The sequence below is a fragment of the Mandrillus leucophaeus genome, unplaced genomic scaffold, assembly GCF_000951045.1.
Source record: "Mandrillus leucophaeus isolate KB7577 unplaced genomic scaffold, Mleu.le_1.0 Scaffold2, whole genome shotgun sequence".
Taxonomy (NCBI): Eukaryota; Metazoa; Chordata; class Mammalia; order Primates; family Cercopithecidae; genus Mandrillus; species Mandrillus leucophaeus.
The window spans coordinates 7,489,753-7,506,909 of NW_012102031.1; the positions used below are offsets into that span (position 1 = coordinate 7,489,753).

The 17,157-nt window shown below is 41.3% G+C and overlaps 1 protein-coding gene and 1 pseudogene across 2 annotated transcripts in view; both read left to right on the plus strand.

The window, feature by feature from the left end:
* The window catches only part of RBFOX2 (RNA binding protein, fox-1 homolog (C. elegans) 2), a 262,414-nt gene that overhangs the window by 74,146 nt on the left and 171,111 nt on the right, over window positions 1-17,157 (plus strand). The gene's annotated exons all lie outside the window — the stretch shown is intronic.
* On the plus strand, window positions 848-2,090 carry LOC105538925 (annotated as a pseudogene). The gene has a single exon (XR_001005982.1). The product of XR_001005982.1 is annotated as an NADH dehydrogenase [ubiquinone] 1 alpha subcomplex subunit 9, mitochondrial pseudogene (transcript).

A 17,157-nucleotide genomic window follows, 5' to 3' on the forward strand; every position in this document is an offset into this window, starting at 1 on the left:
GTAGTTTTCAGAGTTTTTGTGACATATTTAAACTTTTCTTTATTTTGAGGGTTTCTTTTCTTGGTATTTTTCTCCTGCTTTGCTGCAGGGTATGTGTTTTATCTTTATTTTATTTTATTTTAGAGACAGAGTTTCGCTCTCATTGCTCAGGCTGGAGTGCGATGGCTGGATCTCGGCTCACCGCAACCTCTGCTTCCCGGGTTCAAGCAATTCTCCTGCCTCAGGCTCCTGAGTAGCTGGGATTACAGGCATGCGCCACCATGCTCAGCTAATTTTCGTATTTTTAGTAGAGACAGGGTTTCTTATGTTGGTTAGGCTGGTCTCGACCTCAGGTAATCTGCCCGCCTCGACCTCCCAAGGTGTTGGGATTACAGACGTGAGCCACCGTGCCCAACCTTTTATCTTTATCCTATCCCAAACTTGATTAAAGATAACACTATAAAGTTACAGTATGAAGATCCAGAATTTCATTATATTTATTTTATTGATACTTGGTTGAGAATGAATGACTGCCAGTGGTCATGGTGGCTCATGACTGTAATCCCACACTTTGGGAGGCCCAGGCAGGTGGATCACTTGAGGTCAGGAGTTTGAGACCAACCTGGGCAACATAGTGAAACCCCGTCTCTACCAAAAATACAACAAAATTAGCCAGGCATGGTGGCGTGCGCCTGTGGTCCCAGCTACTCTGGAGTCTGAGGTGGGAGGATCACTTGAGCCTGGGAGGCAGAGGTTGCGATGAGCCGTGATCACGCCGCTGCACTGCAGCCTCTGGGCTACAGAATGAGACCTGTCTCAAAAAACAAAAAACAAAAAAACAAAAAAGAAAACAAAAAAAGGATTGTGGGAGAAGATGGTGGCTGCTGCACAATCCTGGGTTCCCGGGCCCTGCCAATGTCATGTTCTGCCATTACTGCAATAGCCACATCTGTGTGTCACGGCCCACTCCATTGCCAGCTTCATCATGCCCTCATACCTCATGAGGTGGACGTTCCTCAGTCAGTGGGATCGTGGCCACTGTGTTTGGAGCAACAGGATTCCTGGGCCAATGTGTTGTCAACCACCTTGGACGCATGGGGTCACAGGTGATCATTCCCTATCGGTGTGATACATATGACATCATGCACCTTCGTCCCATGGGTGACCTGGGCTAGCTTCTGTTTCTGGAATGGGACGCGAGAGATAAAGATTCTGTCCGACGAGTAGTGGAACACAGCAATGTGGTCATCAATCTTGTTGGATGAGACTGGGAAATTAAAAACTTTGATTTTGAGGATGTTTTTGTGAAGATCCCCCAAGCAATTGCTCAGGTGTCCAAGGAAGTCGAAGTTGGAAAATTCATTCATGTTTCGCATCTGAATGCGAATATTAAAAGCTCTTCTAGGTATTTGAGAAATAAGGCTGTTGGAGAGAAAGCAGTGAGAGATGCATTTCCAGAAGCCATTATCATAAAGCTGTTGGACATCTTTGGAAGAGAGGATAGATTCCTTAATTATTTTGCAAATATGTGTTGGTTTGGTGCTATACCCCTTGTTTCCTTGGGCTGGAAGGCAGTTAAACAACCGCTATGTCGTAGATGTATCCAAAGGAATTGTTAATGCAGTTAAGGATCCTGATGCCCGTGGGAAAACCTTTGCTTTCATTGGGCCAAATGGGTACCTCCTCTTTGACCTGGTGAAGTACATCTTTGCTGTAGCTCACAGACTCTTCCTCCCGTACCCCTTGCCACGTTTTGCCTATCAGTGGGTAGCAAGAGACTTTGAAATAAGCCCATTTGAGCCCTGGACAACAAGGGATAAAGTGGAGCGGATTCACATCACAGATGTGACATTGTCTCACCTGCCCAGCTTAGAAGACCTTGGTATTCAGGCACCACCACTGGAACTCAAGGCCATCGAGGTGCTGCGGCGTCAGCGCACTTACTGCTGGCTGGCTGCTGAAATTGAGGATGTGAAACTGGCCAAGACTGTCACCATTTAGTGCCTCCTGAGTAACTCCTGGTTTTGGCGTCTTTTGGGTCAGCCCATGTGGTTTGAGCACCTAGCCAGGTGGTCTCTTTAGAGAATCCTGTACACAGTGAATAGGATTCCACCATTGAGGTTTAAAAAAAAAAAGAATGTCGAGTAATAACAGACTCTTCAAAGAGTTCGAAAAAATGAATCTCTTGTCAGTGTAATTTTAATATAGTTATTTAGAGTATAGTATAGGGAGTGTTGGTGACTTAAGATTTAGGGCATGAGCTATGAAACTAGAGAGGGAAGTTGTGTTTAAAAACTGATTATGGACGTGTAAAAGAGTCTAACATTTTATGGAAAGTCAAGATTTATTTTTCTTTTTTATTTAGAAAACAGGCTGTCTCAGTTTCAGTCTTGGAAGTTCTTTCTCCTCTTTTGTACTAGAAATGTGGTAATCTTGCCTTCAGAAGAAGCAGAGAGGTTCTCTGTAGAGAAAAAGAAAAGGTTTGGGTGGGGCCAAGAAGAATACCTGCCCCACCTCTCCAAGTTTAAGTGAGCTGGGAGTTTAAGGTCGGAGGAGAGAAAAGGTTCTTCTGCGGAAAGCATGCGTTCAGTGTGGAAGAAAAGGAAAAGTGATTCTATTTCTACCCTAAGAGGAAGAAACCCCACTACGGCAGGTAACTAAGCCCAGAGCACGCACAGTGGGAATATTAGGTAGGGAGAGTGAAAGTACCTGCATGGGGCCTACCTTGAGTGTGAGACTTGTAGACCTTACTTGGAGATTTTATAAGCAGGAAGGAGCTGTTTCAACATGTCTGAGGGGGAGCCAAAACCCTGAGGCAGCTGAAAGGTGGTTTTTATTTGCTTTTTATTTATTTTATTTATTTTTTATTTTTTGTTTTTTCTTTAATAAGTGGGAAGGAGTGGAATATTCCTCAAAACCTATTACCCTTTGAGAATGTTTTTTGCACCTACTATGTGCTAGGTACTATGCAAAAGACTCCATGGCCAAAAATAGATGAGTCAAGACGAGATGTTAGGTCTCCACCAAGGAAGATGTGCAAAGGAGAAGTGGTTTGCTATAGGAATACTTGGAGAAGTAGCCCGCAGAGGTGGTCAGTGCTATGTTACAAACACCAGGCCCCACAGAGAAAGGAGAGCTCACTCGCAGCTGGGGTGTGCTTTTGGATTTGAACATGGAGCAATGGCTCAGGGAAGCAAGGAACATGGGCCTTGACATTGGCATTAGAATATGGGGGATAATTACGTGATTTTCTGAATAAAAACCATTAGGACAGGTGATTTGATAATACTTGTTCACCACTGGGCATAATGAATAAAAACTTGCCTGGCAATAGGAGGCACTTAATAAATGTTTGAACTGAACTGAAATTAGAAAACATGGTCACCAGGAACATGGCAGACCGTTTACGTAGTTATATCATTCCAACACCTCTGAAAGGAGTATTATACCTATTTTTTGGTTGAGGAAACAGAAGCCTGGACAGGCTGGAAACTTTCCCCAGGCCATAATGATATTACTTGTAGATCTAGAATTGAAACCCAGGCTGTGCACCTTAGCCTGCCTACGTGGTGAGTAAAGTGTCTGTACCATGCTAGGAGCTCATGATCCACTTGACTCTTTCAGAAGCCAGGCTATGTTGATCTGAACTAGGGCAGTAGTAATAAAAAAGATGAAAAGCCTATTCAGTTTTATATCTTAAGTTTTCTTGTGTTTTAAAATCTTGTAAGATTAAGAATTATTAGTGGTGAAATGACATAAAGAATAGTGGTGTCCAGCAGACATTGTGAGAAAGGAATGTGGGCGCTGAGCAGGTTCTGTGTGTGTGCTTGGCTTCTGCAAGGGGCTCCACAGTTGGGGCAGAGGGAAAGCTTGGCTCACTCACCTGGATCTTAGAGGGCAGAGATTTTTGATTGCTTCATTCATGTTTAAAGAACTCATCTTAAACTAATGTATATCTAGCACTAGAAACTGGTGCTGGTGGTTTATAACTGACCCCACCCATCCCTGTCTTTTGCAATAATCTTTGTGAGTGGTGATTGTGTTTCTAGAAGTAGAATTACAGAGAGAGATTCCCTGAAGGCAAATACAGAGCGAGTGTGCTGTACACTCTAGTTCAGATACTCAGGGCTGGGAACTCCCAGAGAGAGAGAGAGAGAGAGGGAGAAACAGAGAGAGAGGGAGAGAGAGAGGGAGGGACGGAGGGACGGAGGGAGGGTGAGAGGGAGGAGAGAGAACAACAGAACAGTCAGCTGGAGAGGAGGGGGGAGGAGACCAGTCTTTTTTTTTTTTTTTAGGATTTTTTAACTCAAGTGATTTTGGGGGGTTTCTCCCCACCTCAAACCCTTGCCCCCCAGTTCTGGCATCTTCTTTCCTACGGTTCGCTGAAGTGCCTTTTTACAGTCCAGGATCCACTGACCGCTGAGTTTGAGCAGCCCGATCTGACATGATGTACCTCTGGGTGAGTACAGAGTGCTGTGGGTGAGGGTTTGCACTTGCACATATAAGGAGTGGAAAGCTGCGAGGTTCTGCTGTTGCACAAATGGCCTCCCCATAGAGCACAGACTGCCACATCCCCTTCTGTTCCAAGGTGTTAGGTTTTTAAAACCTAGCAGTGATTGTGACATTGTTTGTTTCCTCCCCCTATGTTATTTATCTTGTCAGACTTAGGTGCAAGGGCTGAACTCCCTGCGCAGTACCATCCCCTGGGCTTGGTAGGTTTGGAGAAGGCAAGTGGGGCAGGTGAAGTGAGCTGGTTGCTTCAGGAACTGCAGTCTTCCTGGTGGCTCAGGATCGACTTGTGTTTTGTTTTGGGGGTACTGACCTTCATAAGCCATGTCTTTAGATATTGAGAGCCAATAGGTGGCATGATTATTAATTAGGAATAAGCTTTCTTAAGCTTTTATCTATTAATTATTACTATCCTTCACAGTAGTCTTGTGAAGTAGGTCACTCACTACTGTTATTAAAATTGTATGAGGAAAGTAATTAAGTCACAAAGAGTGACTTGCCCATAGTTAGAAATCAAGTCTATAGCAGTTAGAATAGTAATTAATAATCAGACATTATAAAGCATTTTATGTTTGCCAGGAATGTAGTACCTTCTATTATTGTAATTTACCATTAATTGTAGCATTGTAGTTTGGGATGGAGGAAAACTTTCTAGAACTGGAGAAGTTTGTAAATTATGATATGTGATAACTTTTAGAGGAATGTCAGAGGAAATAATACAGAAACTGCTCCCCGCACCCGCCTGCAATTTTTAGTTGTTAAGACAAGAACATCTTATAGTCCGTTGCAAAGATGGCAGTATGTCTGTCGAGCAAACAGCTGTTGTGTGTTGCTAAGGGAGCCTACTAGATGTGATGCCCTTGGCTACTAGCCAGCTTTTTGAAAGTTTCCCTTTGCCCTTTGCCCTTCAGCCCAGATGTCTGGAATTGCAGGAACCTACTTGGCTAACGCAGGCTAAATTTATAAATTATCAGAAAGCAAATTTTAACTGCGTTTGGAGAGATGGAGCTTGTTCACAGAAGACGTATATGTATATATGTGTGTGTTGGGAGGGGCTGCTTTTCGTGCTTCTCCCTTCATGTTTGAATATGACCTTGAAATATTATTTTCTCTTCTCTATTGATTTTTTTGTGTAATCTTTGTAAGAGCTCGGAACTTTTCTGACACACTAATGTGCATTGAGTAGTTTTCGCCTCCCTGTAAACTAGTCATCTGTGCAGGCTCTTTGCAGCCTTGTGGGTGGGATTGATCAGCCCTGTTGACCTGAAGGATGGGCTGTTCTGTCTTTTGATTTGTTTGGAAGAGGAGTTATGAAAGGAAGCAAGTTGAATTAATCTCATTTTCACTCACTTATGTTTGATGAAAGCAGACAGTGACAGTCTCCTTAGTTATTTCCTTTGTGTTTACATTACAGTTATTTGTATATTTATCTCAATTGATTTTTTACTTATTAACCCCGGAATAGAGCTTCCCTACCAGTGCCTCATGCCAGATTGAGATAAAAATATGCCAAGATTACTATACCCCACAACCCTTGGAGCAGCCAGCTGGTGCTTGGGAATCCCCTGGTCACTTTGATCATGTTCTCCCTAATTTGTTTACCACTTTGTGCTATAAAAAATATTTCCTATGTGTGCCATGACTCCTGAAGGCTTGGGTAGCACTGCCTAGAGGGCAAAAAGCAGGTCAGCTCTATCTCTTTTATTGTTTGTGTTATCTAGCCCAGTGCCTTTGTTTACTTCATTGAGGACGTGCAGAAGGAGCCATAGCGAATAATGCCCAGATACGTAGAAGGAAACCTGGCTGGTCACGCATTCAGTGGGAGGCACAGAGGAGCTGCTGTGGACTAGGAATAGGAGATGAGCGTTTTAGTGGAGGTTTAGCCAGTACCAAGCCATGTGACTTTCGGCAGTCATTTGACTATTTTGAGACTCAGTTTCCACATCCATAAGATGATTGAACTGAACCTCTTCTTATTCTGAAATTCTGTGAAGTGAATTTTATGTAGCAGTAGATATGCCTGAAAAATGCCCAGTTCCACAAGGATGTTTAGGTCCAGGTGAACAGAGAAAACTGTCAAACATACATGTATCACCTCCATTGCTTGCTTGGTTTGGTGTCAGTAATGGGTCAAAGGCACCCTTTCTGAGTATTCTAGAAAAATTACTGGACTGTGTTTAGTTGTCAGTACCTCTGAATTGGTGCAGATAGACATTTTTAGAACCTGTAGAATTGAAGAGTAAAAGTTATAGCTTATCCAGGCATTTTCATTTGTGTAGTTAGATGCAGCTCATTAATTTGCTCCCGTGTGTCTAGAACTCTGAGATAGAATGCTATCTTGTGCTGTCTCTATACTTCTTTGCCAGATTTTCTCCCCGCTTTCCTGTTGAGTCATCCTCTTTTTTAGTGAATTTGGTAGCGTCAGTTGGCAGCCTGAGGTGGTGAAAAGAATATGGGTTTCAGAAACTTCACTAGGTCTAAATCCCACCTCTGCCATTTCCAAGTGTTTGACTGTTAACAAGTTACTTAACCTCTCTGAGCCTCAGTTTCATTTGTCATATAGGGAAAATAGTAGCACTCAGAATTGTTGTGAAGGTTTGAGATAATCTGTGAAACATACTTAACATGGTGAATGGCCCACAATAGATGCTCGGTAAATAACTAGTACAAGCCAACTTTTTGCTTTGAACATTTGCATAGACAGACTACTCACCACCCCAAGTGTTTTCTCTGTCATGTTGAGGGTATCTTTGAATTCGTATAGGGAGAACTTTGATAAACACAAACTAGTTTTTTGTGAAATATTTTCCTGCTTAATTTGTATGTTAAGTACTCATGGCTTGGGAGCCCTTGTTAAGGTTGCCTCCTGATGGAGAAAATCCCCACTGTTTGTTGTAAACTTTTTTTTTTTTTTGAGGTATACAGTACTATTAAGCATTCATTGTGTCATTTATTCTCCCTCTGTCATCACCATCATCAAAAACAGGGAGAGGAAGAGACAGACAGATATGATTCCTGTACTGAGGGAACTTACTTGTTTGATGATTGTATAATTTATATCCAATAAACATAATTATAGACCACTTACTTAAATTACCAGAAAACAGGATATGTTCTCCCTGTCTGAGCAGTCTTAGCTGGACAGGCATCAGGCACTCTCTTATTCATGCTCTATGTGGATGAACTTCTGGATTTTATTTTGAACTGTTGTTTTATCATAGATCAATTCTGTCTTCTTAATAAATCAGTTCAGCCAACATTTAATGAATGCCCATAATGGGTAGAACCAGCTGTTGCAAATACAAAGATGATTAAAGACATAGTGCGCCCTGGCCGGCCTTAGTGGCTCACACCTGTCATCCCAGCACTTTGGAAGGCCAGGGTGGGCAGATCATGAGGTCAGGAGATCGAGACCATCCTGACAAACATGCTGAAACCCCATCTCTACTAAAAATACAAAAAATTAGCTGGGCGTGGTGGCACGCAACTGTAATCCCAGCTACTCAGGAGGCTGAGGCAGGAGAATCCCTTGAACCCAGGAGGCGGAGGTTGCAGTGAGCTGAGATTGTGCCTCTGCTTTCCAGCCTGGGCAATAGAGCGAAGACATAGTGTGCCCTTAACAAATTTATAACACCATGGCAGAGAATCAGTGTACACAGATAATAATGATTTTTGTATGCTATTCAAATCTGTGTACATAGATAATAATGATTTTTGTATGCTATTCAATTAACACATATAAGTGAAGTTCTTTTATGTGCTATTTCATTCTCACAACATTGCTAAGGACTAAGTATCATTATCTCTATTGTACAGGTGAGGAAAGCAACTATGAGAGAGTATATGACAAGCAGTAAATGGCAGACCTGGAAACTCAATCTCATCTTTTAAAAACTATGGCTCTTATTTCATTTTACACTAGCTTCTTTTGGGAGAACCTGATTTTTTTTGTTTTATTTTATTTTATTTTAAACTGTCTATTGAATGATAACATTTAGTCCTCAGTGCACCTGGGTGTTAGCTATTATCTTCATTTTTCAGATGAGAAAGCAGATATTTCAGTTAACTTGCAAAGTTATACAGTTTGCAGTTGTCACAGTTAGAATTTGAACTGTGGTTTGTCCATCCCTAAAACTTGCTATACCACAATTAACCTCGTTTTGTATTTGTTCAGTGGTGTCCAGTTTATCAGTATAGTAGTCCCCGTTATTCATGGCTTCACTTTCTGTAGCTCTAGTTACCCAAGGTCAATCACTTTCCAAAAGTATTGAGAGAGATAAAGAAACCACATTCATGTAACTTTTATTATAGTGTAATTATTCAATTTTGTTATTAGTTATCATTAATCTCTTACTGTGCCTAATGTACAAATTAAACTTTATCAGAGTATATATAGAATTCAGTACTACCCAAAGTTTCAGGCATCTACTTGAGGGTCTTGGAAGATATTTCCCACAGATGAGGGACACTACCTGTACTACCATTCAGCATGGCACAAGGCTAGAGTAGAGAAATGAAAATAAGGAAACCTGAATTCTGCTTTCTTCCCCCTTCGTTACTTGAGACAGTTACTTAACTGCATATACCTTGATTTTTCAGGTTATGAAAAAGATGTATTCTTAGGAACATTCATGGAATAATCTTAGAAAAATGCATATCAGCCATTTTAGAAATGAAGTAGCGAGTGACTGGTGGCTTTATCATAAAACTTGGAAATCATAGACTTTGAGTCAAAAGATACAGTTTTAGGTCTTAGTTATGCCATTTGTCAGTGTATCATCTTTCTAGCATGTTTCCTAATCTTTAAAATGGGACCAAGAGATTATTGAGATAACTTGTGAAAGTTTCTGGAAGTTCTTTTGTGTGAAACAAAAATAAGGTAACAACAACACCTTATTGTTCAGGTTTCACGTTAGTCATTTAGTGCTTTTTATCACTACTTTGTCACTCTAGTTGCTCTATACAATTAGAGAACTAGAGTTAATAGTACGTTGAATTATCACAAAATGTAGACAACGGCACAGTTCAGATAACATTTAAGATCAGGCTCAGTTCAGATAACATTTAAGATCAGATATCATGATCGGTATGGTACTTGACAGTGAAAAGCCATTAAAAGATTATAAGTAGGATTGGGAGTAGGGTGAAGTGAAGTTTATAATTAGATTTGTTTTTTAAAAAGATACCTACACAGATTAGAGGAGAGTAAAAGTGCAGAGAGAAGTTAGGTGACTGTCATGTAAGAGTCTGAGTGACAGGGAAGGTCATGTTAGAATGGGCTAGAGGGAAGTGGAGCTGTATTGAGAGATTCAGAAGGTAAAATTGACAGGATGTTGTAATTTAGAAGAGGACCAGGTTTTTGTAGGAGAGAAGATGAAAGGGATCATGGGTTTGGTTTTGGATTTAGTACTTGGGTAACTTTGAGATGTTCAAGAGGAAATATTGCTTACATGGCCACCTAAGTCTGGAAACAGAAGGAAAGATAGAGGCTTTCCTTTATTGTGAGAAATCTGCATGCCCCAAGCGGGTCTCATAATGGCTTAAAATGATAATGGTCTAGGGAGGAATGTAGAGCAAGAAGAGAAGTTAATGCCTGGAGAAGAATGAATTTTATTTTCTTTTCCTTTTTGAGACAGAGTCTTGCTCTTTTACCCAACCTGGAGCACAGTGGCATGACCTTGGCTCACTGCACCCTTCGCCTCCTGGATTCAAGCGATTCTCCTGCCTCAGCCTTCAAACAGCTGGGATTATAGGCACCCTCACCATGCCTGGCTAATTTTTGTAGTTTTAATGGAGACGGGGTTTCACCACGTTGGCCAGGCTGGTCTTGAACTCCCGACTTGTAGAGATCTGCCTGCCTCGGCCTCCCAGAATGCTGGGATTACAGGCCTTAGTCAGTGTGCCTGGCCAACATTTTCAAAGGAAGCAAGGAACTAGGTTTTGGAGACCTTATTCTTAAGGAGGAAAACCAGGACATTAGGAAATCAAGATAAGAGATTACGGCAAGACACTGAAAACCGTCCTTGGGTTTAGCAATATGGAGGTCATTGGTGACTTTAGCAAAGGTTATTTTGGTGGAACGATGAGGGCAGAAGCCTGAGTTTAGCAATATGGAGGTCATTGGTGACTTCAGCTCCCCCTTCCCTTTCTGCCATGAGTGGAGGCAGCCAGAGAACCTCACCAGATGCAGGTGCCAGTGCCACACTTCTTGCACAACCTGCAGAACTGTGAGCCAAATAAACCTCTTTTCTTTATAAATTACACAGCCTCAGGTATTCCTTTATAGTGACATTAAATGGACCAAGACAATAACCTAGAGCAATGGGCTGTATTGTATAGCCTAGGTATGTAGTAGGCTAGACCATCTAGGTTGGTGTAAGCACACTTTGATGTTCTCACACAATGAAATTGCTCAGTGATGCATTTCTCAGAACACATTCCTGTTAAGTGACACATGACTACTGTATTGCAGATTTGAGGAGTGAAGCAAGGTATAAAATAGTAATCTCAAAAAAATGGGGAGTAAATTTACTACAGAGATGAAGTAGGCTTAAGATTTGTGATCATAAGTTTGATGTATGTAGTGGCGAGTCAGTTGTGTGAGTTTTATCCAGCGATCTTCTGTTATTTAAATGCAGGAGAGAAGTAAGTATATGGTTGGAGCTACCAAATAAGTTAGAGTAAGGGAAAAGAGGACAAGGAAATTAAGATTTTTTGGAGAAGACTCTGTATAGTATGGGGCCATAGGATCTAAACTGGCTTAGGAGGGAAGTAGAACATGAGAAGGAGTAATAGTGAAAAAGTGGTACGATCAACCTGTAAACTAGAGATCTTAAGGAGGCTGGAGAATTGCCACAGGGGTCAAACTACTATTGTAAGCAAATGCTTGATGGTGTGATAATAGAATACTTGAAATTTTTATAGGTGATGATTGTGTTAGAATATGATGCTAGGTGAATGGCTTTAGGTAAAGTGGTGGAAAAATACAGTTGGTGCTAAAGATTTCAACAAGAAGGCCAAAGTGTTGAATCTGTGTGGCTGCTGAAGTTATCAGAGTGATAAGAGTAACAATGGAGATGAAATCAGGGAGCCATATTTAGCAGGTGATAGGTGATAGGTGCAGTTTGCCTGAAGGGAAAAGAAGTAGTTTGGAAGCAGTATTGGGAAGGAAGGAAGAGGATACCTGGAAGGTCCAAAACTGCATGGTAATGGGGAGTAAGGTGGATGCTTGCCCCGTAGAAGCAACAGTAATCTCAGGGGCAGTCAGGTTTCCTTAAGATCAAGAGTAAAGAGAATTTCACAGAAGAGAGGTCAAGTATATAGAGGAGTTTACTGAGAATAGCTCATGACTTCCAGGGCGTGGGAGGGCAAGGAAGAGCAGGAGATGGGATCAGAGAAGGCACAGAGAACAGTTACCATTGTAGTTGTTCAGGTATGAGGTAAAAGGGCCTTGAGGTCAGGGTTTGACAGTGAAAATAAAGATTTTAAGTAGAGAGGAAAGTCTTATGCATGAAAGCTAAAAGATAGTAAGCTTCAGTTATTTAGGAAAGCTGCCTTTACTATTTGTTTTAATGTGACATTTAATGTTAAACAACTATCTCTTTTTGGTCATGTTTCAAACCAGAATATGGAACTTTGTTGTAAAATGTATAAATTAAGGACTGAATTTGGAACCAGTAAGTAAATACTCATTGTAGATTTTAAATTGTTCATTTGGAGGAGTAGAAAAGCAGCGTGGTCAAAGCACACATATTGACAAGTGGGAAAGGGAGGGTGGAGGATTAAATGCCCAAGATACATTTCCTCTGGTCCTTTTCCCAACAACAACAAAAATCTATTTTAGGAATTGTAGTCTTACTTCACTAACTCTCCTTTCTCCTTGGTTCTAGAAAACTGTACAGTCGTGTACCGCATAAAGACGTTTCAGTTAGCTATGAACTGCATCATTCATCAATACAGTTGAACGCATCAGTCAGTGCAGTTCAATCCTACGGTGGTTTCCTAAGAGTGTATAAATAACAATTGTATCTTTACTGTCCCTTTTTCTGTGTTTAGATACATAAATACCATTGTGTTACGATTGCCCACAGTCTAGTATTCAGCAGTCACATGCTGTACATGTTTGTAGCCTAAGAGGAATAGGTCATACATACCGTATAGCCTAGGTGTGTAGTAGGCTAGGCTATCTGAGTTTATGTAAGTACACTCTATGATGATCTCACAACTATGAAATCACCTAACAATACATTTCACAGGATGTGTTCCTGGCATTAAGCAGCACATGACTATACTGCTTTTAAAAGTTGTAATCTAGTTGAAAGCATTGCATTCCTGTTTAGAATTAGTATCTTTTTCTGAATGTGAGAACTTGGTGCTCCGCTTCACAATTTTTTTTTTTTTTAGCATCTTTTACTATTATTAAATAAGAGAACATATGTTACTTGTAATTGAAGGCCAGCATAGAATAGACATTCCACAGATATTGGTTGAGAAGTTAATTGGATATTCTAGGTATAATGAATTGTCTGTGTAGCAAAGTGTTCAACTACAATAATGGGTTTGGGCCAGGTGCGGTGGCTCACACCTGTAATCCCAGCACTTTGGGAGGCCGAGGCAGGCAGATCATGAGGTCAGGAGATCGAGACCATCCTAGCTATACGGTGAAACCCTGTCTCTACTAAAAATACAAAAAATTAGCTGGGCGTGGTGGTGGGCACCTGTAGTCCCAGCTACTCGGGAGGCTGAGGCAGGAGAATGGCGTGAACCCGGGAGGCAGAGCTTGCAGTGAGCCGAGATCACACCACTGCACTCCAGCCTGGGCGACAGAGCAAGACTCCATCTCAAAAAAAAAAAAATTAGGTTTGGGTTTCACTTAACCCAAATCTATAGGCTCTATACTGTCTTAATTGTGTATTAACTTGTATAGTGTTTACTTGCTTGTTTAAATATAGGCCATTGATTCAGAGGTTAAATAAATAAAGACCGAGCTTTCATTCCCTAAAATAACTGTCTAATTATTTTTCCTGAGTGTGAGGTGAACCCTTTAATCACTGGCCAGATTCTTGTGTCCATGAAAATCAGGAAACTGACTGTGGTTTCATGGTGTTTCATATCATATGCTAGTTACATTTCTGTCCCTGGCCTAGTCATTAGCCTGCTGTGTATTAGACACATGATCTTTCTGCTCTTGCGTCTCGTCTGTAAAATGGGCATGATTATTTCCCAGTAGAATTGTTCAGTATTATTTCTTAGATAAATTGACATCCACATAAAAATATTCTTAATGATCTATTTATTCTGCTTCTTGTACAGTACTTGAAATTGCCAATTAGGTAAAAAAAATTACGTTTTTTTTGGCAAGATGGGACTGAAAGTCTCACTAAACAGTACAGTAGATGCCAAAGGCTGGGCAGGGGTGGGGGGACAGAGCACGTGTTGGGAAGATCAATTGTTACTGTGTCTATGTTCTCCTCTGCTATAATTCAGTATTTTTAGATATTTATTTTTATTTTTGTGTTTAATTTTATTAAATTAAGGTTATTAAAAATAAGTTTCTTGGAGTCATTGAAAATCAAAACCATTTTTGCTTGTTGCTCAACAAGTTGCTGTAGTATTGGATATCTGCCGATAATATTCAAACTGGAGAAATTTTCAATTGTTAAAGGCAGTTGAGATTGGAAGGGATAAGAAAACAAATTCCCGAGTGCCTCCTATGATAGGATGCTTTCATTACTATTGCCTTGTTTCATCTTACAGCAGGGAAGGAAGATTCAATGTGCAGTCTTGCTTCAGAGTCAGTACTCTTAACCAATACATTGTAATACGTTCAGCTGGTCTATGATAGGCAGCATCTAAGATGGTCCCTGGTGATCCCCATCTCCTGATATTCATACCATGTGTATTCTCTTCCCCTTATAGGCTGGACCTAGTGACTCACTTTGAATGCATAGAATATGGAAAAAGCTATGAGATGTCACTTCCAAGATTTGGTTACAAAGAGACTGTGGCTTTTATCTTGGGTGTTTGCCCTCTCTACCTTTCTCTCAGAGCCCCTACACTGTTAAGTAGCCCTGTGGGAAGGCCCACGAGCCAAAGATGTCTAGGCCTAATAGCTAGTGGCCTGCCAAAAACCTGGTGAGTGAGTTTGGTGGCGGATCCTCGATAGTCAAGCCTTAATGACTGCAGCCGCAGCCAACACCTTGACTGCAGCCTTGTGAGAGTCCTTGAACCAGAGGCACTTAGCTTACCCAGCTGGATTTCTGATCCGCATAAACTGAGATAATAAATATTGTTTTAAGCTACTGTGATTGAAAATGAATTGTTACATAGAAATAGATAACTAGGCCGGGTGTGGTGGCTCACGTCTGTAATCCCAGCACATTGTGAGACTGAGGCAGGTGGATCGCTTGAGCCCAGGAGTTTGAGACCAGCCTGGGCAACATAGCAAAACCCCATCTCTACTAAAAATACAAAAATTAACTGGGCGAGGTAGTGCGCACCTGTAGTCCAGCTACTTGGGAGGCTGAGGTGGGAGAATCACCTGGAGCCTGGGAGGTCTAAGCTGCAATAAGCTGAGAGCAAGAACCTGAGCAAGAGAGCAAGACCCTGCATCCAAAAAAAAGAGAGAGAACTACAGATTTTGGTACCAATAGTGGGGTGCTTTTTGGTGAACATCTAAACTGTGGTAGTGACTTTGGAACAGGGCAGTGGACTTTTGAGGAGAGTGTTAGTATAAGATTAGAGTACCTTGAACACACTGTAAAATACAGGACTTTGAGGCGATTGTCACGAGGTCTTAAAGGAAAGAAACTGGAAGAAAGGGGATCCTTGTTATGTAGTGGCTGAAAGTTTAGCCACATTATCATTTGTAGTTATGGTAAGCAGAAAGTGTGTTTCATGAACTGAGAGAGCTAGCTAAGTAAACTTCTAAGCAAAACATTGCAGATGCCCCCTGATTCCTTCTTGCTGCTTAAAGTATGAGGGGAAATAAATAAATTGAGGGAAGCACTGTTAAAAAAGGAGCCAAAACTTGATGATTTTGAAAATTCTCAGCCTTTCTGGTTGGCAAAGGGTGATGAAATTAAGACATGCCAAAGATGAATTCAAGACCCATTCCAGGGAGAATGGTGGTCTAAAGGTAAAGCCGAGGCTGTGCCTGTAAAGCCTTTTGTTAAGACCTGAGAAGGTAATGCCTTAGGGTACTCTTCAGTCACACTAAAGGCTCTCAGTCAAACAATAGGACTTCTAGCCTTTTTAGCAGGAGCCCAAGGTAGAGGTAGAGAAGAGTTCCTCTTGGAGAGATCTATGGGTATAACTTTTGTCTATTGTGGTGAGATTTGCAGGAAATCCACTGTAGCAAGGACTGAACAGGAAAAGAACCAGTACAAAATGAAAAGAGGCTGTTGGACACCCCTAGCATTCTGCTGGCAGGAAGCAGGCTGAGAAAGTGCTCAGCAGCTAACACATGCCACCTTTCATCAAAAGGGAAAGATGACTCAGAGGTTGGAAGCAGGAGCCTAGAGATGAAGGCAGAAGTCATGGAGAATTCTTTTCCCAGTGTTGAGACTTAATCAAGGAACTTTCAGCATTTGCCCTGCTAGATTTCAGAGTCAATATGGACCAGTGACTCCTTTGTGCCCCCTAGTTCCCTGCCTTTCTTTTGTAGAAAAAGTTATGCCATTTAGTGATTGCAAGGATTTTAGAGAACAGAAACCCAGAGGGCAAGTGAGAAAGGAGCCGTAATACCATTCTGGGAGCCATCTAGGCTCCCAGAATGCCATGCTGTTGTTAAATTGCTGCTTTGGGCTTTTGTTTACAGGTCATAAGTACCAGATGATATGTGCAAAACTGAAGCAATCAGGAGAGGATTTCCCACCTCCATATTTACCCACTTTCTCTCATCAGTATCAGTAAACTGTCCCTTCACCCATGAAGCATTTGCCTTCCTATATAAGGTGAACCCTCCAGTTGTACACTAGGTCCTATCTCTGCTAGTGTGTTTAGGACATGGATCCAGCAATTCTCTCCCCTCTCTCTGGGATCATCAAGTTTTCTATCTTTATTGGCCTAGTCCTGTCAGCATACAGTTAAGCTGTTCTTTCGCTTACTTAAAAATAATACTCTTGACCTCACTTTGTCAGCAACTGCTGAATTTCTTTTCCTTTAAAGCAAAACTCAGTAGAGTTGTTTATATTTGATTATATCAGTTCTCCTCTCAAACCCAGGCAACCAGGTTTTTATTGCAGCCACACCACTGAAAGGGCTCTTGTCCAAGTTGCCCAGTAACTTCCATGCTGCTAAATCTAGTGGTCTGGTCTCAGCCCTCATCTTACCTAACCTATCTGTAGAATATCCTATCACTGATCACTTCGTTCTCTAATTCGCTTTCTTGGGTACTTGACTTCCAGGACATCATACTTTCCTGATTTTCTTCCCACCTCATTAAAAGTTTGTACTCAGTTTTAAAGTTGTAATATTTTGAGCCAAGTCTTTTGACCTCTTCTTGATTCTCTTTCATCCACTCTCATGGTTTCAGTTCTCAACTAACCAGGAAAGTTGTACCAGCTGGGGCCAATGGACCCTTTCCTTTTTTTTTTTTTTCTTTAACATATATTAAGTTTTCGTTTCTTTTTTCTTTCTTTCTTTCGTTTGTTCGTTCGTTCGTTCGTT